This window comes from Bos indicus x Bos taurus, chromosome 15 (genome assembly GCF_003369695.1).
Source record: "Bos indicus x Bos taurus breed Angus x Brahman F1 hybrid chromosome 15, Bos_hybrid_MaternalHap_v2.0, whole genome shotgun sequence".
In the NCBI taxonomy this organism is placed as follows: domain Eukaryota; kingdom Metazoa; phylum Chordata; class Mammalia; order Artiodactyla; family Bovidae; genus Bos; species Bos indicus x Bos taurus.
This window is the reverse complement of record NC_040090.1, coordinates 7,818,494-7,842,746: the sequence shown is the minus strand read 5'-3', so window position 1 is coordinate 7,842,746 and position 24,253 is coordinate 7,818,494. Positions and strand designations below refer to the sequence as shown.

Here is a 24,253-nt window from a genome sequence, read left to right as displayed (position 1 = left end):
CTAATACTTGACCAGTAATTGCAGTGTCCACGCTGTAAGACAGTGCACATTATTAGCTTCTATATGCTTGAAAAATGTTAGCAACATTAGCTGACAAGAGACTTAAAATGCTAGAGAGTAATTGTGTTCAGGCTTACAAATGAAAAAAAAAAGTTACTTAAATTCTTAGAATACGTACAAAAACTTGTAAAAATCATTTATTTTGTAGTAATATATTACAAAAAATCAATGGAAAGGAGAATTCTTGCTTCATCATGCTATAAAGTACAAAAATCCTTATTCACAAGCTTCCACAGTGCACAAAGGTATAAATGTTTTCTGAGTCTAATCATCATAACATAACCTTAATTACAGATCAGACTTAGTAAATCACCCCATATCCCAAGACAACTCAAACTCTTATTTTAATAATCAGTTAACCTCAGGACCAAAACTCTAGCCATCATCAACGAAAAACAACTGAGTTATCTATAAAGCATTACAGAAGAGCTTGTATTCATCTTGGTGTACAGGGATTTAAGCCAGTGCCTCCTGTTAACACTAATGGGAGTTCTGGGTGTGAAGCGAGGAGGAGGATCAACGCCCAGCACGGAACCTGTGAAAACCCTTTCTGTGGCACTAACTGCAACTACTGGGACTTGTTCTCTCAGTGACGGGATAATAGACCCAAATTCCTATGTCTCTAAAGAACAAAGATCATTCAAATAAAAGTCACTAAGGAAGGTCACTGGTAAACACTTGATTTTAAAAATATACAAGAAAAAGCTAAACTAAAAGAACAATTACTGCATAAGGGAAACTTTATAAAATAGCACCAATATGCACAGGTGGGGGAAAAAAAAAAAAAAGAGTGAACTGCTGGAGATAAAATATCTCACACAAGAATTCAACAGGATTAAAACATACTAGACTTTTTTACATTAGAGCACAGGAAGCCCAACTGTAGGAGAAGCTCGTCCAAAGAAACACACACACAAACAAAACAAAAACTCCTCTCCCGATGGAGCCCTGAGTGCACTGCAATCCTTGCCTTTAAACAGCACAGAAGAAAACTCCTGCTGCACTGACAGCCTGGAATAATCACAAAGCACTTCCAGACAAACAGATAACAATCACAAGCTGCCAAAGACAACCAAAACTAAAATAAAAATTATAGCACCTTATTGTGTCTCATACTGCCTCACTTCTCACTTCACTGCTGTACTCACCAGGCTGAAAAATGAGCAGGTGTGTTTCAGGCTACAGAAAAATTAGTGAGACACACACATGCACTCACACACACACCCCAGTCACAAACAGACACACAAAGGGAGTGATATTCTTTCACATGTAAGGGCTTTAAAAAAACCACAAAGCTTTGCTGAAGGCCTACAAAAACTAAGAAAGAGTAGGCCTTACCGGAGCAGCAAGGAAAAAGCCAAGTTTTATTCCTAATCCACAGTTACTAAAAGAATTAACATTTATTTCAATTAGAAAGGCTTTGGCAGCAATCCATTTTTTAAAGAAAGAGAAATTAAGATTTTCCCCATTTCTATTCTACAAAGAAAATTAAGATCTTCTTCTGATCTTAGCTCCACAACACAAATGAAAAAGAACCCTGACTTAAGGCCTGAAAACTAAATGGTTCCATAACATTCACAGTTAAAAAAAAAAAACTATGTAGTCCAACATATTGATTCTTTATCACCACTGCTATCATTAATGAACATTTAGCTTTTTATCTGTACTTTGAAATGTCAATGAGAAATTGAAACAGCTACAATATGCTGGGGATTCTAACTTTTGAAACAAAAACCACAAAGAAACACGACTCTGAAGCATAAAGTCTCAATCGTGCTGATAAGTAAGTGGTCCTAAAATTTTAAAGTGAAAGCAATACATACTAAAAAAGAAGTTTGCCTGATATTAAAGCTAGCCTTTAAAACCCAAAATATTTTCTGTTACAGAAGACTGAAATCAGGGCTTCCATTAACCTTGTTTAAAAAAAAAAATCCCATGAGCATGGATTTTTTTTTCCTAAGTCTCTTCATCAGAGCAGCATGGGGTCCCATTAGGCACCCTATTTTACTTCCACCTTATAAATAACGTTAGCTATTCGCTATTTCCATGGAAACCAAGTACAGAAAAACCCACTTAAATGAATACCGGTTAAAGGAATAAGTTTTATTTTAGTAAGGTTTTGCAGCTCTAGATGAACTCTACTGGGGAATACTACAAAGTCTTCTTAAGTATAATTTTTAAAAAGATATCTTTGGTATAATGGGAGCTTATTAAGAGTCCTGTTAAATAAATGCACTCCTTGCACTAAACTAAATATGCCAAACAGCATCATAACGTTAAAAGTTATCTTTCCAACGTACGGTACATGGGTTTAGATGCACAGCCACCAATGACTGCTTCCTCATGCACTGGGGTGGAATAATTACCCCTACGGGTCTAATTTAAACTAATAAAGGCAAGGAAATTTAGAAATAAGCCTACCATCACCTTGTAGTAACTGGTAATGAACAGGACCCACAACTGCAGACACATGCACAACTTGCTACTCCTCCACAGAGAAATGAACAGTAACTTAAGTTCTAAGTTCTTAAAAACTGTTACCGGGTCCAGGTTAGCAGGGAGTCAAAATTCCCTCCTCAATAAACTATTTCACAGTTACAGCGTATATTCCCTAGTCAATCCACACATCCATTTGGGTGAAGTACAAACAGAATATGCAAGAGAAAGTGCAGAACAAGACTTGGCGATTTTCCCCCATAAGCTGACAAATATTGCCCAGCATACACTAGAAATGGCCATTTGTGGTGGTCCACACAAAAGCTGCAGACGGGAAGTGCTCATAAAATTAAATGCAACTCTTAAGAACAATAAATTCAAAACTAATCATCTTAAGTTTCAAAAGACAGAGAAGAAAACTAAAATCCTTCCAGTAGATATGGTTCTCTGTTAAGTTGATGGTGGTTCAGACATCTTCAGTAAGTTAAAAAACAAATGAAAACAACATTACCTTAAAAGATGATTACCAGTATTAAATTTACAATGTATGTACAGAGTTAACATTCCAGCACACATACTTTCCATTTGAGTATACCAACATATCTATTGTAATACATGTTCTAAAAATGTAAGATTATTTTTCTTATATGTAAAGTTTGGCAAATGTTAATAATTGTTAAAGTTGGGTTAACAGGTATGTAGGGTTTGCTAATATTCACTCTACTTCTGTGTATGTTTTTAAATTTCCATAAAAAGAAGTTTTTAGAAATCCTATAAAGTTAAGGCTCTTGTCTCAAATATGTTTTTCTCTATGTGTAACTGAAAAATGGATGAAATGCCTGGTACAGACTTTAGAAGCTACTGAATTTAAATCCAACATACCCATTACATGTAACCACAACTAAAATTTCCAAGTTTTACTTTTCTTACCAAAACAATTCAGTTAACAGTTTAAAAATCACAGGAGAAATCTGAAAAGGTAAGGGTCTGCTATTGTGTAATTACCAACAATGAAATGGAAACAATCAATGCCTAATAACAAGGTATCTTTAGCCATATTTTGTATTTTACAAACTAAAGAAATTCTACTAGCCCTCTCTCTACTAATAAATCAAAATACTTTCAGAATAAGCAACACCAACTTCTCCATTTTCTTCTCCAATTAGGTCCACAGGACTACAGAGGGCAATCTAACAAATTAATGCTTCCTATTTCTTTTATCTTGGTTAAGTAACAAGGCTACCCCCCTCCCCTCTACGATCCCAGTTCCCCTCCTATCAGAAAATAAAGCAACTTTTGAGGTAAAAAGGTCTTTTTCTATTCTCTCCCTTGTTCAGATATGAAATGTTTCACAAATCTTCGGTTACTTTAGAAGTGATTTTAAGCTATTATCCAACTCCTGGCTGAGGGGCCAAAATGCAGAGGTTCACAAACTGTCAAGCTTTGAGGTCTATAATAACAAGTCTCTCTGTTTAAAAAGTAATCATTGAAATAATGTTCTGTTTTTAAGAGAAACAGAATAAGATGGTGGTTGCTTTGGAAGGAGTGATGAACAGCAGACAGGGAATGGCATAAGCACAGATGAAAGTTCAAAGATAATAAAGAAGAGGGGAGAGCAAAAGAAATGGAGGGGTTGATGGCAGCATCTCTGCAAAGTAGCTGACTTACCACGAACCAGACAGGCTCCTGCACAAGTGTGACAGCAGTCAAAAGTAGCCCACCTTTTACAAATGAGGCAGGGACATGATTTTCAAAATTGTGTAATTCTTTAAATCAACCCCAAAGAGGCCATTTAGCATCCACTTCTAACTCCCCTGTTTGTTAAAATAAAATACACTTCTAAACTTTTTACAATTCCATTCACCCAAGAGAAGCAAGTTTTACAGATCCTGAACACAGACTGAAATGAAGAGAACACAGGACACACACTATACGCCTGCTATGCTAATTCTAAAAGTGCAAACTTGACTTCCTGACCACTCTGGCTATTGTAAAGTAAGATAATTTTTTAATTGAAAAAAAAAAAAAAAACTACACAACCTGCTATAAAATTGCTTAATTTTAAAAAATATTTGTCGAGCTAAAGTACATTTTATCAAAACAACCTTGTTGGAGTTTCTGCTCAGAAAGCAGAAACAATGTTTTAGGAACACAGACAAAATAAAATTGAATAAAGACTTCTATCCACCTACTAGGCCTTTATCAGTGGTGCAGTTGGGTAAATGAGAAAAAAAGTTAATGGAAGCTATTATTCTATTTTTTAACTCAAATGCTCACTACTGGCAACATATACTGTATTCAGGATTTGGTAAGCTATCACAAACACACTTGTTGATCCCAGGGGAAAAAAACTACACAGACCAAAGACGAAAAAGGTTTCAGATCTAAACTGGCAGTAAATGAATAAAATTAATCCTACTTCATACTTAATGATCATTCCCCTCAATGACTGGTTTCACTTACCAGATACATACATACCTATAGATATATGTACCAACATACTAATGAATATATTTAAAACTCAAAAGTACACTTAAAAACTCAAAAAGCATTTAAAACTCAAATTCTTTTCCAAAAACTTAATTCTGAGATCACTGTAAGGCAGAGACAAAGTATGGCTTTTCTCACAATCAACTTGTTCTCAGGCCCAGTTTCTAGGCTCAATATAGGTAACATATGATGATTAAATATAGAAAGAAAATAACAATTACTGAAAGAAAAAATCAGGCACCAAATGAGAGGAAATTTCACAAAGGAAAAATGCTCAAAATAAAAAGGGAAATAAACTGTGTCCATCATTACTAGAAAGCATTCCTATGCCACTTTTATATCTTTGAGGTTCTACATTTGTTTCCATGAGTTATGATACCAAGCATGTGTTCTCAAGTTGTCCTGGGCTGTAGATCCAATGGACTGACCAGCTGATTAGAATTCTGAACCTGTGTGTTGTAATACAATGCCTAATCTGCTACTGCCTTGATGCTAAGTGACCTACTGTAAATATCAGTATCTTGGTGCAAAAAAATTCTTTTATCACTAGAGTTTTAAAAAATATAAAGTGCCCTGAAATACTTTTCAAAGTCTCTGTAATAACTGACATACTCCCATCTATTTTATACTTCTCTTAGCAGTTTCCACAAACAAGAACTCATTAGGTCACTTTTCCCATCCATATCTTTTCTCATGACATTTCAGGAAAAAACTCTCTTTTCTAAGTTGTTCCATATTTACCCTTTTCCCATAAACTTATAGTGGGACTGTGACAACAACAGCAGGCTTCTCTGGTGGCTCAGTGGTAAAGAATCCGTCTGCCAATATAGGAGACCTGGATTCAATCCCTAGGTTGGGAAGATCCCCTAGAGAAGGAAATGGCAATCCACTCCAGTATTCTTGCCTGGAGAATCCCACGGACAGAGGAGCTGGCAGGCTATAGAATCCACTGGGTCACAAAGAGTCGGACATGACTTAGCAACTAAACAACAATAACCGTAACAACGATAATCAAGCTCATAAAGTATCTTAAGACATCCCCATGTTATCTTCATGTCAATCCAAAGAGGTCAATATTATTGTCCCTATGTCATCAGTAAAGAAAGTGAAAAGTCCAAGTGAACACCAGAATGCTTGGTATACAGCACTGGTACCCAAGTGTGTATAGTACCCTTCCATCACCCTTTCTTCTTCTTCCTAAACACCATAAAAAACACAGCAAAAGGAATGAATGAATGTACAGGAGACATATTTGTTAAAAAGAGCTTAAATAATCAATCCAAGGTCACACACTCAACATGAAGTGGTTGTACTGAGAGTCCAGGGGCTTCTCTGGTGGTTCAGATAGTAAGAATCCACCTACAATACAGGAAACCTGGGTTTGATCCTAGGTTGGGAAGATCCCCTGAGGGAATGGCGGCTACCCACTCCAGTATTCTCGCCTGCAGAATTCCATGGACAGGAATTCCTGGTGGGAGAGGAGCCTGGTGGGCTACAAGTCCATGGGGTCACACAGAGTCAGCTATAACTGAGCAACTAACACACACACACTGAGATTCCAACCCACAGGTCAGACTTGCAAGCTTAGGCTCTTCACCAATTATGCAACATTTGTCTCAAACCCTGAGAAGAGAATAAGTCTAGAATTAAGGTTAATAATACCTGAAAACAGCTACCATTTATTTAGTGCTTACTACATGTCAGGCACTTATTTATTCCTTCTAACCACCTCAGAAAAAGAGTACTCTTATTTATTCAAACTTTACAGATGAAGAAACTGAGGCAGGGGCACAGCAGATGAAGGGATCTGTCACAGAGCTAATACAAATCCAGACTGCGCAGAGCACAGCCAGGATCTGAGCCTATGCAGACTGGCTCCAGCGCCCATACTCTTAACCACTGTGCTCTACTGCCATGCTAAAAACCTCCCTTCATTTGAACTGCCCGAAAACAAAACTTTTAACCTTTTCACAAAACTAGTAAATTGTAAGGCTTCATGCTTCAACTAATCAGAGAAAACTAGTAGTGCTTTTCTAAGCATGCTCACCAGACTTTACAGGCACAGGAGATATGCCCCTGGTGACTAGATCACTGCAGTGCTCAGGAAGTAGCACACTGTAAATCAGGTTAAAAGCCCCCAGCCCATCTCCCTGCACACTCAGACCCACGCTAACCACGCACTGCAAGATACAGGCAATTCAGACACGTCCCAGTGAGATCTTCTATAAAATGAATGTCGCTCTGCAAGTACCCAAGTGCACACAGTACCCTTCCATCACCCCATCTTCTTCTTTCCAAACACCATAAAAAACACAGCAAAAGGAATGAATGAATCTAAGCTACTTAAAAATCATAGCAAATGTCCAATGATAACTACAGATTTAAATGAGAAAAAAATGCAAAATTCTCAGTTTTGTAACTTGTCCAAATTCTACATTCAAAAGGCAGTAGGCCTCTTTGAAAGCCTCAATTCTTAGACTACGTTGTTAGCATACACGTGCCCTGAAGGGTGTCTAGAAAAGTCCGTTTCTGCCTCAGATTCTACAAATCTTGATATGCATATTTAAAACAAGATCATTACTGTTGGATTACAAGTTACTGGGCTTTTACCCTAATATCTATTAATATGACAATGTAGTTAACAATATAAACAAAAATATTAAGCATGGATTTAATATTTGCAATATTAACATGGAATATACACAGAAAATAAATAGAAAAACAGGACTGGACCTGGAGGTACTGAGAACTTGACACAATAAGAACAGGAACTATTGCAGCTCCCTCCATTGACATCGTAAAGTTGCCACATTTTCTGGGCTCTCTTTTGAATTAATGTGGCATCTGTTCCAAGTACAGCATGCTAACATTTTACTAAAAGATATTTTCATTCTACATTTGTATCTGGTTTGCTTTTATTTGAACTCCTGTTTTATTTCAGTGGTCATTATTTCCTTATACCAAGTTGTCAATTTGGCATTCCTGATCTATCTCCCTTGAGGACAAAAAGGGTGGGGAGGAACCATCAGCTTAAAACCCTCTAACAGCAATAATTACAATATGCTTTGCATATACATTAAATAAAGAGAATAAGCAGCAGAAAGATTTTTGTGGGCTTTTTGGTATCAGGTCCTGATAAGCTAACGGCATCTGTTCCTTTCAGAAAAAGAATTCTGCTCTGAGTTATGTGGGGGGAGGAGGGGGGAGTAGAAAACAAATACTAAATAGAATAATTCAAGTTACAAAGTTTGGTCTTCGTGAAATGATGATTTCAATAATTTGCACATATCCAACCCTATCGAGTGATAATTGCTTTTTAAGACAGCCTCAAAACTGCTGCAGCAACAAGCCAAATACAACCACTTGTACTTAACATGCATGCTGCATACTCCACAATGTTACGTCATATCAGGCACAGAGAAGACGCTTACCAAGCTATCCTGCGTTCTATAAACTGCCTAACAACAACAGGAAAAGGCACTGCCATCTCCATAGTGGGAGTAGGAGCTGTCAGGGTAGGCCAGCCTTCTCCCTTTGGTCAACTCTGAAGAAAACAAATAAGGCCTATATTTCTGTCTTTTAAGCTAACCTCTCTCAAGGCCTTTACTCTCGATCATTCAGCCTTCACAGAAAGAAAGGCTGTTGCTTTAAAATTAAAAAGCTGTAAAAGATCACTCCAACTTAAGAGCCCCACACTTTGTACCAATGGTCCTCCAGGTGTCCCCATGGCTACCTCTTCTGCAGAAGAATGGCCTATCTAGGCCGCTAGTCTCCAAGTGGGTGCACCCACCCTGGGGAAAGAAGAGGGCCATGGGAAGAAATTACAACTTATGTTTTTAAATCTCATCCTTTTTAAAATTTCTAATTTCCTGTATGTTTTATAACATGCATAAAATACTAGGTTCAGGAAATTATATATAAATACACATTTATGGGGGCCATAATATTTAAGTTTGGGTATACAGGTTAAGAAGACCAAAACTAGAATAAGAAAGGCAGGAAAATTAGGCTCTGCTATTAATATCAACTTACTCAAATTCTTGTCTCTGCCTCAGTTTTACCATCCATGGCATATACTGAGTCCTTTGTGCATTTATCAAATTATTATGAGAAATAATAAAATACTCTCCAGAGCATAGTCTAAGCCACACAAAATGAAAAGCACCTAAGAAGCTACCAATGAGAGATAACCTTAACTTGGCTTGTTAAAACTAGTTAACTGCTACACCCTATCAGACCCAATTCTTAGAATTTTAAGGCCATGCTCTAGCACTTCACTAAACAGGGATCTAAAGACCTACAAAGCACTTTAGATAAGAGCACATTCTAGAATTAGAAAGACACGTTTTAAACTTTTATAATGAAAAACTTATTATCCATAAAAATTTTCAACTTAAAAATTACAAAGGTGAATTATTAATATAACCTTATCAACAAGTCAAAACTCTCAAAGCTAGAATCAAAAGATATTTACTGCAGATTATAAGGTCTTTAGAATGCTTTTTAAAATATAAATAACACCAGAAAAAATGAATTATTGGTACTCATTAAATTATTGGCACTTCCAATTATTTACCTTCCTTTTTTTTTTTTTTTTTTTTTTTTACTGCTTTAAAAAATGCTGGGTTACCAGTATAGCATTCAAAGGTGATTGAGTAAGTAGGGTTAGGGATGAAGGTGAGGTCAACCAACACTAATTCCTAGGCAGGATATCTGTACGCCCATTAATCTGTACTGGTTTGCGTTTCTATTTATTAAAACAGCACAAGTATTTTCTTGGTTTTAAAACTCTACTGTATAAATGTTGAATGAACCCCTCCTAACAATCAGAAAGAGAGACTACAATTTTTTTTAAAAAGTTATCTGAAACCACAACTGATCTCCTTATAAATAACTACCAGAATAAACTAACAGAATTTAATTCTTAAGTGATATTTCCTAATTTACTTGTGCAGGACAGAAAACAATGTTTTCATTTTACTTAAGATGACATTTTAAATTTTTAAAAAATAACTACAACCATTTCTAATGGTGGCACAGTGGTCAAGAATCAGCCTGGCAACGCAGGAGATGCAAAGAGACAAGGGTTCAATCCCTCTGTTCAGGAAAATCCCCTGGAGTAGGAAATGCAAACCTACTCCAATATTCTTGCCTGGGAAATGCCATGGACAGAGGAGCCTGGCGGGCTCCAGTTCTTGGGTTCGCAAAGAGTCGGACACAACTGAGCACGCATGCAACTCAACTCAAACAAAAAGAACGTAAATGCTTTCTGTCCCACAGGTAATACTCAGTCTAGGGCATTAGAGGTTTACAGTCTTAATATACAAATCTTACCTACCTCTCTCCTTCCAACCTCACTACCATTTCCCACCTGAGCCTTATTTTCCAAAAACAAGCCAAATTTTTTAAAATAGCCACCCGAAAAAAATAAACTTTAAGTATGATGGTATAATTTTACTTATTTTTAAAATGTATATACATTACACATGGGGCTTCTTTGGTGGCTCAGTGGTAAAGAATCCGCCTGAGTCAGGAAGATTCCCTGAAGAAGGAAATGGCAACCTGCTCCAGTATTCTTGCCTGGGAAATCCCATGGACAGAGGAGCCCGGCAGGCTACAGTCCACAATGGGGTTGTAAAAAAGTAAGACACAACTTAGCAACTAAACAACAACATTATACATAGTTAAATACACAGGAAAATTTTAAAGTAGATGAGAATGGGCTAACTTTGGTTTTCTACTTTACACATATCTGTATTGCAAGTATTACTTTTATAACTCCAGTTCTCTGCCTTTTGATGTTTTTAAAATATTAAAACAAACTATTAAAAGAAAGGACACTTACCATCCTACCCTCTAAAATACTGACAGTTACCTAAGGACTGATTGAAATAGCTAATGTAAACCATCTGCACCCACTAAGAAAATGGATAACCTACCCTGCTACAGTGCCCAAATTGCAACCTTTAAGAAACAGATACTAGAGCCTACTCCACAGCAAGCACTGTGCTTTGCAAAGGGCACACAGTGATGGACAGGACATGGGTAGTGTGTGCTCAGTCGTGTCTGATTCTTTGCAACACCATGGACTGTAGCTCACCAGCCTCTTCTGTCCACAGAATTTTCTAGGCAAGAATATGGGAGTGTGTTGCCATTTCCTATTTCAGGGGATATTCCTGATCCAGGGATCGAACCCACATCTTTTATGTCTCCTGCATTGGCAGGTGGATTCTTTACCACTGCGCCACCTAGGACAGGAAATACACTATCCCAAATGCCTTCATTTCCATTCCATTCCACTGCTTACTATTCAACCTAACCCAACAAAATCAGATGAAACATTCTTAAAAGGATATGTCAAAGCTGTGGCCATTTTGGTAGATTGAAAACTCCTTTAGTAATGCACTTGCTAAGCTTCTACAGGAATTACAGAGCTTAGTACAGCATTACAGACACTTAAAAGGAGGGGCTCTGGAATCAAACTTGGGCTTGAATTAATATTGTATCATGGCTATGTATGTGATCCCAGGGAAGCCTTCATTTCCTCATCTGTAAAATGGGGGTAGGTTAACAACAGTAAATCCTTGAACATTGCTGTGAAGACTAAAATTAACTGAGATACTGTATGTAAAAAGACTAGTACTAAACATACTAATAAACACACTAAACATATAATAACAGATAACCCTAAAATACAAAAACTGTTCACCACTTGCCAAATATTTAAAGTCTTATATATATGCCCTTTCTCCAAGAACAAATATATGTATTTGTTTAAGTTTGAATATTAACACAACATTTTTCAACATAAAAGGCCATAATTGAAACTTTTCAATAACGTAACACAGTATACTTACAATATCTTATATATATATACACACAAACACAGCGGTGCATACTGTCAAGAACTACACTGCAAACACGCTAAGACTTGTCTGTTGGCCACGGGGCCGGGGAGGGTGATCCATACCACCAATTACGATTCTAGCTCATATATTTAGATTCTATAAATATTAACACTGTTAACATAATACAGACAAGTATCTTAAAATCCAGCCATCTATTAGTGATTAAAAACTCAAATTTTTATGTACTTCTTTAGTCTATAAAGTACATTCATGAGTATTATTTCATCCTTTTAGGAATACAGTGAAGCAGGCTTTCACCATTATCCCGATTTTACTACAGTACTGGGAAAATTAAAGCTCAGCTAGGATGAATTTCCCAAGAGTGTACAGCCAGTGACAGGACTGGTCTTAAACCCAGGTCTTCTGACACTATCACAACTGTTTCATTTACAAGTGGTCTGGGACACTTAATTTAAAAAAAGATAGAAAACTGTGCTCAATAATTCAGGTGTGTCAGAGGACTCTATAGATAATTACACATGGCTGCCCAGTTTCACTCCTCTTACATCCTCTCCTTATTTCCAACTTTAGTGTGTAACTATAAAATGTAGATAAGAATTCATCCAAACTTCCTGCACTGGCCAAGTAACACCAGAGACAATTTCTCCCTTACACTTAGCCCTTAGAATTTAACATCTCTGTAACCACTGAATTAATTTCATTTTAATATTAGGTCTTAAAAAGATGAGTTAATATAGAATAAAACCATTAATAATGTAGAAGCATATCCAACCAGATTCCATAAATTTATGACATATCTAAAAAATCTATCTAATGTCTAAACTACAAATATTAACCAGTTTCAGTACACCTTTATGAGGAAAAAAAAAGATTAGTATTATTACAGTGGAATGGGTTGTTGTATAAATAAGTACTTGAATAATTACTACTAAAGGCAGAGCTTTCTTAAATAAACACAGCAGCCCTCAGCAATAGCATTCGATGAACTCTAATAGACAGTGGTCAAGGAGGTAATAAAGACACTTCCCTGATTCTACATACACTCAGACTAAGGCACATACACCACACCTTATGCCTACATTTTCCAATATTCCCAGGTGTCCCTTTTCCTTTTCAAAAAGCTAAAAGCCATGTAGATAAAAAATTATCCTCAAACAATTTCAAGAGCTGAAAAGAAGTTCATGTCCTAAAAGAGAAAAATAACATAAAGACTTATGACTTCTTTGAACCTAACATTTTAAGTCCATCCCACAGACCTGAAACTACATTTTCTTTTTGGGGCTGCTCACTGGCCTCCAATACATCAATCCTGTAACACTGTGAACTGTGGTGACAGACTGTTTCATGCTTCTAAACACGACAGAATTTTTCCAAGGTTACATACACTGTGACACGAGGAAATTTTGACAGCACCTTATTTTCATTTATCAACTAGTTTGGATGTTCTAACAGTGCAAACATTAACAAAGAAATTTTCATTATCTTTTGAACTTTCTAAAATCAACCAAAGGCCATGGCACAGTGGCAAAGAGTTCTGAATAGGCAAAGCTGAATCCCGGTGAAAACTCTGCTACCAGCTGGTTGTCTGATTTGGGGCATATATCACTTAGGGAGAAACTGAGGTGTGAAGACATTTTATGTATGGCAAAAAATTCTAAGGAACTGCCACATCATTACTATAGACCAAAAATCTCAAGGTCTGTTTAGAACATCCTGAGTTTCTGATCAAATAAATAATAATGTAAAAAGAGGAAAAAATGTAAATCATGATATTTTAAAAAATAACAATAAACACTACTACTAAACCTATTACTAACCATATACATTTATTGAGACTTTATTATGTGCCAGGCACTGTGCTAAGCACTTTCACAGATTTTAACATTTAATCCCTACAACACTGACACTAGATAAGAAAGTAGAAAGTATTAGAACCCTCAAAAGGACAGAATTTTTAAATTTACAAATGAAAATATAAACAAATTACACTTTGTTTTTATAACTTTACATTTTTCTCTACCTTTCAGCCTTTAGCTTTGAGTATTAAACTTACACTAAAATAACAATTATTTTCAGGTCTTTGTCTTCCATTTAAAGAATACTGAGACTCAAGATGTTGACAATCATTACAGAAGAGTAAAAAATTCTACTTAAATTCTGGCACAAAAATAACCCTTCCATCCAACTTAGCTGTCCCCATTCAAAGAAAGAACTGCATATATATCAGGCCCTACAATAACAGTCTTCTAATGCCCACACTAGCAATCAATTGATGCTGTAATTATAAAGAAATCTGTATCATCACCAACAACAAAAAAAGTTACAACTGCTAAGTCAAGTTTTCTGTATATATACATATGTACGCTATTCTACATGTAAATCTTTTAGCAACTGATTTTAAAAAACAGCTAATGCATCTAAGGTAAAATCACATTAGGGTGTTTCTGAAGACTCACTTTAGAATACTAGCAGCATAATAATCATGACATTAGCAATCAAACTTTACTTAGCAGAAAGTTCTTAGAGGCTTTGGGAAGCTGTGTATAAAATGGAGTAGACAGGAGGGAAGGGTTCCCTGTGCTGTTAAAATCAACTACAGGTCCCAGCATGCAATGCTCTATTCTGGAGCTAGGCAAAAAACTGCACTGCATCTTGGGATTTGTAGTAAGTAAACCATTTCACCCTATCACAGTAAGTTTTAAGAAACTCTGAACTATCTAGCACAATCTGACTAGATCTTATTACCAGGGCCTAGTCAAATCTACATATAATTTGTCTGTTCTCTGCCCTAGCACAGATTCTTTACTATATCAGAAAAAAAGTATCAATTAACATTTAGATGAACATTTTCACGTTAGAAAAACAGAATAACTGTATAAAAGAAATCTGTAAAAAGCAAAAAGATGCGACACAAATTTAAAATGATATTTAAAGATACAACTTGCAAAACAATTGCTTAAATTTTATCAGTTTCAAAGCTTTCTATCCCCTATACCCCAAAAAAGTTTTAATTTATCAGGTTTTCTCTTAACAGTCTTTCAAGCTACATTTTATAAATAATTTTTCTTGAAGAAAATTCTCACAAGAAAACATTTTCCATACTTTCATACTGCCCACTAGGCCCACTGGGAACTACATTCTTATAGGAGACACATAAAACCATCACACACAACAACAATACTTAAGTCCCTCTTTTGTCGAGTCCTTACTATTTACCCCCTCCACTTCTCACCCTTCATTTCACATACACATCTGTTTGTGAAAAGAACACTTAGGAAAATACCAATTACAGATCCATTTCTCTCATCCACTGACTTTTCCCGAAACACGGAAGTTGTTTTTTTTTTTTAGAAGCTATCAACGACATGTCCAAACCCAAGTGGGTAACTTTGAGCTGTAATATATGTATATAATTTCTACACACACTCTCATTTTCTGCAGCACTGAAGGAGGAGGACTAAAGAAGAAAGAACTAAGTGCAATCTGCATTAGGAGGCCTAACACAGGTGGTGGGTTATTTTCAGGCAACAGCACCTTCACAAACATGTTGTGGAATACAGTCCAAGAAATTCCTAACAAGGAAAGATAAGCTGGCACACAAATTTAACACAATCCAGCTAAAAATCACCTGCAGCACATGCTACTACATTTCACCATAAAAGTGACAGGCTACTAGAGGATCTGAAGCTTCATCAATACAACATACTGTCCATAAGGCCAGAGAGAGCAGTTGCCATGGTTACTATCACCCACTTTGATCAGGAAATTATTGTCATTACTCTGAAGTTTTTGGTACTTATTTAAAATTTTAAAAAACAGTCTAGGGTTCTGACTGTTAATTGAGTCAGAGAATCAACTACTGTTTGATTTGTAAGTATGCTGCTTTAGAGATCCACATGGTTAACAATACTTGGATCTGCAGCAGAAAAAAATCAATTCCTCTCTGCTGCTCCTTCTCCTCAAGTACTGACAGTTTGTATTCTCAATGCAGCCAAAACAATAAAACAAAACCCATCTTTTTGGCTTCTGTGTTTAAGTTATTTTTCTCCCCTAGGCCCACAAACAAAGTCAAAATATAACCTAGATCATCAACCTGTTAGGCCCCATCCCTTTCCTATCTCCAAATTATCGGTTCACTTTTTTTGTCTACTTTAAAAAGCAGAAAAACATTTCCATAGATGATTCCAAAATATAGGAAAGAATAGTTTCCTCCAGCTGAGACCTGCTCACTATTTTTTCTTTAAAAAGGGGGCAGAGGTGTGCAGTCTGCAGTGTGTTGGAGGGAGAGAAATGGAGGGGCATTCAAACTGCCTAACAAGTGTCTAGTGTAAGAAAGTTGCTTTAGAAAAACTCAAAGGATGACTGAAACACAGATTATCTCTTAAGGGGAAGAGTTCACCACCTTCCCAGTTTAAGACTCAATTGATAGACAAGCAATATAAGAGTTATTCCTAACGAAAGGTCTATTTCAACATTCTCACCAAAGGTAACTGTTCAAAAAATTCAATACACAAGTAAGATGATATGAAAGTCCACGAAACAGTATGGCCACATGCACACACACGATACAAAGAAGGAAACATATGCTACTGAAGAAATAAATAAACAATAATTTTCATGCAGTATTAACATATTACTTTTAAAAAAAACACCTCAAAACAGCAAAAATACACACCCGGTAAAGTTAGAAAGTGATCAAAATACATTGCTATGCTCCTGAAGAATATTTAAGGCCTACGAAAAAAAGCCCATATACAAAAGTTCTGAGAAGTCAACATAAATCATTAATATTTCCCAGCACAAATTAATATGAAGATTCAAACATGTTTCAAGAAATCAGCTCTGAATATATATATAAATGACTTCTGTCAAAGGTTAGAGACCTAAAACTATAACCCCTTTTCTCCCTTTCAACAGTAATTAAATACAAAAGACTTCAGCAATAAAATATTAAGGATCCAAAATTTAAAAACACATTACTAAAACCTTAATGTCAGTATTTCCTCAAAAAAAAAAAAAAAAGAAACTTCAGTGTTCACTGTCTAGAATGAAAACATTATATTACCCTGAGAAGTTTCATTTTTATCTACACAGTTAAATGTTTTTCTCACCCTTCACTGAAGCAAGTTTCTATGTTTAATTTCTAGTTGCGGTTATTTCATAAAGACTAGTTAATTCTAAAATTTAGGATACTATACCTTTTGATATGTTCACAAAATAGGAACTCCCCATTATCTATATGTTTCTTTATTTCAGTCCAAATGTACGAGTAGAGTCTGTAAGAAAGCCAGAACTCAAAAGTTCTGAGTTTTAAACTCCTAAGTTATTTTGACACCAAAAATATTTCAGTGCACTCCTCTAGATTTGAGTAGTCATTTCCTCACGCATCCTTCTCAATTAGAAAAACAAAAATGATACACACAGGTACCTAATACTAACGCATACAGATACATGTCTTTTTCACTCTGAACAAGTTTGAATGGTTTAGTCAGCAAGAATTTTTCAGAAAGTTAGCAGGATCAGTCAAAACAATCAAAATATTAACCATGACATCTGTTACTCTGTGTGTTACTAAAAGTCTATAGAAAAATACAGGAACTTTAAAATAATCACTAAAATCAAGTACTATCACATCAATGGAGAATGAAGAAAAACTTTAACAGGAGATACACATTTCACAGGGTCTACAAAAGGAAAAATTTATTATTTATTTTTTATTAGGGGAAACTGCCTAGACAGCATTTTTAAACAAAGCTTCAATATTCTAACAAAGAGCTTTTTGGTAACCAGAGCAGTATTAAAAAAAAGTTCATAAAGTGTTCTGGGTGCACTTTTAATGCACTCGTTTCCCAAATCATATGAATAAAGTTAATATTTTAAAGCCAGGAGCTTCTGCCCATGTATTAATTAGCCACCTATCTCAACAACTTAACATCTGCATGGCTGCTGACAATTTACAAAGAACTTTCACATGTATTATATCATTTGATCTTACTGAGAAAAAAGTACAGCATTATTTCCAAAAAACAAACAAAATTCAAACAAGTTCATCAAATTTGCTACACATTCTTAAGTTTTTAAAACTTTGATATAAAACTTTACAAGCCACCACAGTACCATAATATTTCCAGTGATAAATCAATTCACCTAAGACTAACAAGAGTTTCAAAGGACCATGTGCTATAAATGCTACGAAAATACTTCCATCTTTATGCAATTATTGTTGTGTTACTAACAGCCATATCAGCAATGACCTATACCCACAGACAGAACTTTACTTCTAGTTCAAGAATCTCGGTCTTTGGAGGCCAACTCAAACACATTAACTGCATGTATTTATAAAGTTGAGGGCCTAAGAATTTATCTATTAGGATTACTGTCCACAGATGGGAAGGAAAAAAACACAGAAAGTCTAAGAATTTTTCCATACAATATCTCCCTTTCCAATAATAGTTCAAGTACTCTATATCTCACTCAATATTATAAAGATGACCTCAAAGTCAAAAGTCCCAAGTCGTATTAACTACTTTTGTTTATAGCCATCCACAGCACATAATTTTTAAAAACGTGTTCAACACTCCACTCACCAATATGAGAGTAACTCCAATATGAGACTAATTATTTTCCAAGCAAAATATTTCTAACAGTACTCTGTACCTAAGGGCAGCATCCTTAAGCTGTCCACCATAAGCAATCTACTTTGTGTAATATTGTAAGCAGGTAAAAAGCAATCACAAATTTCAGCTTCTAATAGCGAATGGAATTTTTCAATGGACTTACTCAAGATCTTTCTGGAACTTTAAGATGTTAATCCTGTTGCTTAGCTGAAGCTAAGTAGAGCTGTAATAAGTAGCAAGACCCTTACAATTCAGAGGTTTCCTTTATCTTGCTGTAGCACCTCCTGCTGGATACCATTTAGAGTTCTTCATGTAAGCAGAAGAAGAGTATTTCTGAGGCAGCTCTTCCAGATGACTGAATGGGAAAAAGGATGGACCCTTCAAAGCTAAAAGAAATAGGGGCCACCCAACACTTACACCTCTTAAAAACAAAATCTGGCAGAGGCAGGGGGCTTTTTACTTTTCCAGTTCCATAAAGACTCACCTGGGAGTTCTAAGTGCAATAAGCTTAAATAAAGCTTGCAAAATTATCTTAAAACTATGTTAAAAATCTTCTGAAGCATTCAAGCGAAAAGACTATTAAGACCATCCAAGCAACATCAGTCATATTGCAAATACTATTACCTTAAGAAAAGCAAAAGTATGACATAAAGAAAAGCACCTGGAATATTTTTAATGTGTTAGCCAGAAACTTGAAGAATTTTCTGCACTATTACTATACTCTTCATTTAAGGATGGTTGTATCTACAAAAGTTTTAAGTACAGAATTTTTTCATAAACATGAGCATAACTGCAAACAAAAACTTCCTCTTTGCCATCAAAAGATGTGTCCTGAGATTTTAAAATGCATTCTTAAACATTTTAAATGGACCTTAATAAGCCAGTTTTAAGCCCACAACATAGATTCCATATATAAAGAGAGAAAAAGAACAGAAAAGGACTTACCAAAATCAAAATGAATAATAGTATTTCCAATAAAAATGTAGTAAGTTTCCTACAATGCTGTGAAACCAAGTAAATTGTGAAACTTAGAAAAAAAAAGGGGGCTGGGGGAGGGGGCTAGTCTTCAGAAAGCAAAAGAAAAGCTGACCTATTTATTTCTACTGCCCAAACGTGAGTGAACATCAGATGTAAACAAACCTAACATAAACGTTGAAAAGTACACTTCGATGTCTTAGCCCCAGTTTCAGTCCCTTTAGCAGGCCCTCAAGGAAGCTACAGATGTTGGTGAGTACCCTCTCTAAAAGGAGATATTCAAGCTCTGCGCCCTAAAGAACCCCTTTAAAGTGTGCCTATGAAAAGGCTTCCTTCCTAGAGTGCATAACTGCTTTAAAAAAAAAAAAAAAAAAAACTTTCATCAGTCCAATTAATCTGATTCTAATATTCTGCTATCAATTATTAATATACAAATGTTCTTCCTTCTCCAACGTCCCCAGCTCAAGCATCTACATTCCTGACCCTAAAATGCTCAGCTCGCACCCCAGCTATGGAGCAAATCTTTGAAAACCAAAATAGAGCCACAAAGTTCACTGTCAAGGCCAGTGCTGAGGCCCGCACACGCCCGGACCTTAACTCACATTTTAAATTCTAGAAAGCCATACTTGCAGAGACATCATTTAAAAACAAAACAATGTGGACGTGCGGAGTAAGATCCTCTACTTCAAGACCTAAACAAAGAATATTTCAACATATGACCGGAATATGATGACACCAGATTCACCAATGAAAACAAAACCTGCCTACCATTAGCAGTCGTGCCCTCATCTCGACAACTCAACTACTTAGAAATCACTCTCGGCACATCTGCACCCCACAACCGGTGTGTGGCCTTCTCCGGGGGTGCAAGCCACAGACAAAGTTGAAAAGAGACATTCTTCCCCCCGGTGCCCAATCTCGACATCGACCCCTCCCCTGCCAGGACCACCTCGCTGCTACCCACCATCGCGAACGTGGTCAGGGGAGAGAAAAAAAAAAAAAGAAAGAAATCCTAGCAGCACCGCTCAGCAGAATAAAGAGACCAAAGAGAGGATGACGAGAAGTGTTGGGAACTGCGTGCACGACGGGGCTGGACCAAACGGAAAGAGTCCCACTCCGCGTGCCCCTCCCCCCGGCGGGGGCGCGGGCGGGGGAGGGGCGGCCGCGGCCCCTCTCTTGCCGGCCCCGGCCCGCTCGGGGTACCGGGGGCGCCCCGCGGCCGCGGGCGGCGGGGGCGAGTGCGGGAGGGCCGGCCCCGGGGTGAGGGGTGCAGGCAGACTCTCCGGAATAACAAGTTGCAGAAGAAGAAGAATAAGCGGAATTTCCCCAACGCTGCTCCGGCCACCCAAGACAAATGCACCAACACACACACACACACACACACACACACACACGTACACACACACACACACACACACACACACACACACGGGCCCGGCAGCGTCAGCAGCCGCAGCTTTTTTTTTTTTAAACCAGATCCCTCAGTCATCAAACAAGATGGTTTTCCAAAAAAAAAAATTAAATAAATAACCATAATAAAAACTTCCCCCCGACAGCATCCCGAGGGGGTGGGGGGTGGGGTAGTGAAAGAGCCCCGGCGACCATCCCCGGGCCGAGGGGAGAGCGCCCAAGGGGGCGGACGAGGCTCCGCGCCCCCCGCCCCCGCCGGCCGCCCCCCCACCCACTCCCCGGCCCCCGCCGGGACAATGTGACACCCCCCTCCCCGCCACCCCCGGCGCGCCGCCTCTGTCACCCGCTCCGGCCCAGCACTCAGCGCCCAGGCTCCCGAGGCTGCTCATAAACTTACTTCCAATTTATCCTGGGGAGGGGTGGAGGGCAGAGGGGAGGAAGGGGGAGACCAGGTTTTTCCATTGTCTTTTTTTTTTTTTTTTGGTTGGGGGGGGCGGTGGAATAGGAAGGGCACGCAGGGGGAGGGGGGCGCCCCGAAGGGGAAGTTATTGCTCAAATCTCAAGTTGACTGAGGGGTCCTGGCGCGAACACCCCCCGTTTCCCTCCTCCCTCCCACACACCCCTCCCCCCCCTCCCTCCTCCCCCCACCCCACAACAAACTCCAAGCAAGCAGCCCCCTGTTCCTCCCAGAGACAAACACCAGAGACAAGACAGCGAGAGAGAAAGAGAAGAGAGAAGAGAGAGGGGGAAGGGGGGAGGGAGGGGAAACAGAGCTACTCCAGAAAAAAAAAAAAAGAGAGGAGAGTGAGGAGAAGAGAGAATGGAAAAGCTGGGATACTGCACCCTCCTGCTGCTGGCTGGCTGTCCCCCCTGGCAGCTGGAGGCAGGAACTCTGAGCAGGAGAAGCAAGGAGGAGGAGGAGGAGGGAACTCTTCTTCATGGGGAGGGAGGGAAGGCGCTGGAGCGGCTGCTGCTGCTTCTCTGCTGCTCTGGGCCTCTCGCACTTTTTAGATATTAGTGTGTTAAGATGGTAGGTTGTTCCCCTCTCCCTCCTCCTCCTCTCTCTCTCCCTCTCTCCCTCACTCACTCTCTCTCTCTCCCTCTCTCTCTGGGCTGTTTCTTTCCTCCTCTTCCCCAGGCAAGGGGGGGTGGGGAGGAGGGGGTGGGGGGGGAGGAACTGGATCCTCCTCCTCGTCCAGGAGAGACACACACACACACACACAGGCCCCGGGCCGGAACGGGAGGGCAGAAATCAGAGCAGCAGGAGAGAAACTGTGGGAGACAAACAAGCCCAACTCTTCATCCTCCTCCTCCTCCTCCTCAGCAGCAGCGGCGGCGGCGGCGGCGGCGAGCACCACCAGCCCATTCACCACCCGGCCCCGGGCCGCAGCACCTCCGCCGCCTCAGCCCGGGGATCCCTCCGCCCAGGCCCAGACACACTCTCGCCCGCGCGGGAGCCCGCCGCGCGGCCCCGCCGGCCCGCCGCCGCCGCCGCCGCCGCCGTGCGCGCCCCCGTCGCTCCCGAGAGCCGGGCGAGAGGGACTGAGGCTGAGGAAAGCGGGGACGAGGGCGGAGTGGGGGGGGAGGGGGGGGCGGGGGAAGGAGAGGAGGCGCCGGGGTAGAGGGGCACGGGCGGGGGGGCGGGGGCCGCCGGGCGGAGTTGTACGGCGGCCGGCCCGGGCCGCCCCCCCGCCGCACCTCCCTCCCAGCGGCTCCGGGGAAAGTACGGGCCCCTCACCTCCCCCGGGGGGGTGGGGGGAGACGGCGGGAGGGGCGGCGGGGGGCCCGCGGCGGCGCTCGGCGGGCGGACTACTTGACGTGTCGGTGCGGCGAATTTATTTCACTTTGCCTAAGGAACGGGGTGTGCTGCGGCCCCCATTGCCTAGGGAAAAAACCCGGATGTAAAGTGAGTGAAACTAAACTAGAGTGAAGTAGGGCAGCGGCAGCCAAACTCCAGTGCAGCGGCGGCGGCGGCGGCTGTGGTGGTGATGGGGCTGAGCACCGAGCGGCCAAACTCCGGGGCCGCCGCAATGATGGGCCCGTGCAGCGCTGCAGCTCGGCATCTTAGGAGCTGCAGCTGAGGCGAGGCCGGAGCCCGCTGCGGCCGCCACTCCCCCCGCAACCCCCAGCACCACCACCACCACCACCAACTCGGCGGCCCGAACCCAACTCCCCCCTCCCGTCGGCAGGAGCTGCAAAAGGGTCTTCGGAGCGGCCCCAACTCCCTCCAGTGCAACAGCAGTTTGGAAAGGGGTGGGGGGGAAAGAAAGCCGTGGAGGGCAGGGACGGAGAGAAGCGAGGGGGAAAGCACTGCAATGGGGGAGCGTGGTCCAGGCAACAGGAGAAAGATGCCACCTCAAGTCGAATGCAACATGCAATCCCCGGCCGCCGCTCGCTCGCTCGCCCGCTCCCTCCCCTCGCCACCCCGCCCCCTTTCCAAATAACTACCCTTGAACCACTTTATTAGCCACACTCCGTCCCACACTCGCTTCGGGGAGGGGCGGGGGCCGGGGTCCTCGCTCACCTTTATTTATTGCCGCTTTCTCCCCCCCCCTCCATGTTTTTTATTCCTAAGTTCTTTTGTTCTAAGGGGGATGATGGCATTTACTTTTCTGCTTTGTGTAGCAGGGCAATCACTGGGAATCGGCCACGTATAATCCGGCGGTTTGTCATATTTTATTAGTGAAAGTATTTTATGCCTATTCTGCCTCCAAGGACTGTAACATGGAGAACTGCAGCGAGGAAAAAAAAAAACATCAGAAGAATTCTTGTTTTGAGAGATTTCTTGGCGGGGCGGGGGGAAGGCTTTTTTTTTTTTTTCTTTTCCAGGGGGTTTATTTAGATTTTCAAATCGATAGTTTTCAACTTAGAGCTGAATGTTTTTGTATGGATATATTACTAGATTCTAAAATAATACCTAACCACGAAAAGAAAAAAATAAAAGTCCAAAAATCTTAGATTTTTTTTTTTAATTCCTACTGGGCGGTGATTATTATCTGTTCTGTTCAGCACGCTGGACTTAACGTAGTGTTGGCCTTCGAATGTTAAATAACAATAAGCCCCAACCTCAACTGAATACAAATGGGGGGTGGGGGTGGTTTTGTTTTTAAGGCTCAGCACTTTTGTAGCATCTGCCACTACGCATTTTTCAGGCATTGATTAGCCATGCAACTCCCATAGGCATGAAGTCCAGTTTTTGCAGATAAAGAGCAACAGTGGTGAGACGATTTGCTCAAAGTCAAAGTGAGTCATTGACAGAACCAGAAATAGTCTTGGACTCTCTTTGTTACTAGTCACATCTTTTATATTAAATACTACTTCCCTTAAGAAGTAAACAGTATTTAAAAATAAATGGACGTTCTTTATCCTGTTTTGTATTTCCACCAGAGGTGCTTT

At 39.7% G+C, this 24,253-nt stretch overlaps 1 protein-coding gene across 26 annotated transcripts in view; it reads right to left on the bottom strand.

Annotated features, from left to right (window-relative positions):
• Positions 1-22,261, bottom strand: part of PHF21A (PHD finger protein 21A) — a 192,356-nt gene extending 170,095 nt beyond the window's left edge. For 11 of the 26 annotated variants that reach the window (XM_027562538.1, XM_027562551.1, XM_027562552.1 and 8 more), the window contains exon 1: positions 21,701-22,259. The gene's annotated coding sequence lies outside the window, so the exon portion shown is untranslated. The other 15 variants (XM_027562536.1, XM_027562532.1, XM_027562541.1 and 12 more) reach the window with 7 other exon arrangements.
• Positions 22,262-24,253: the final 1,992 nt, after the last annotated feature.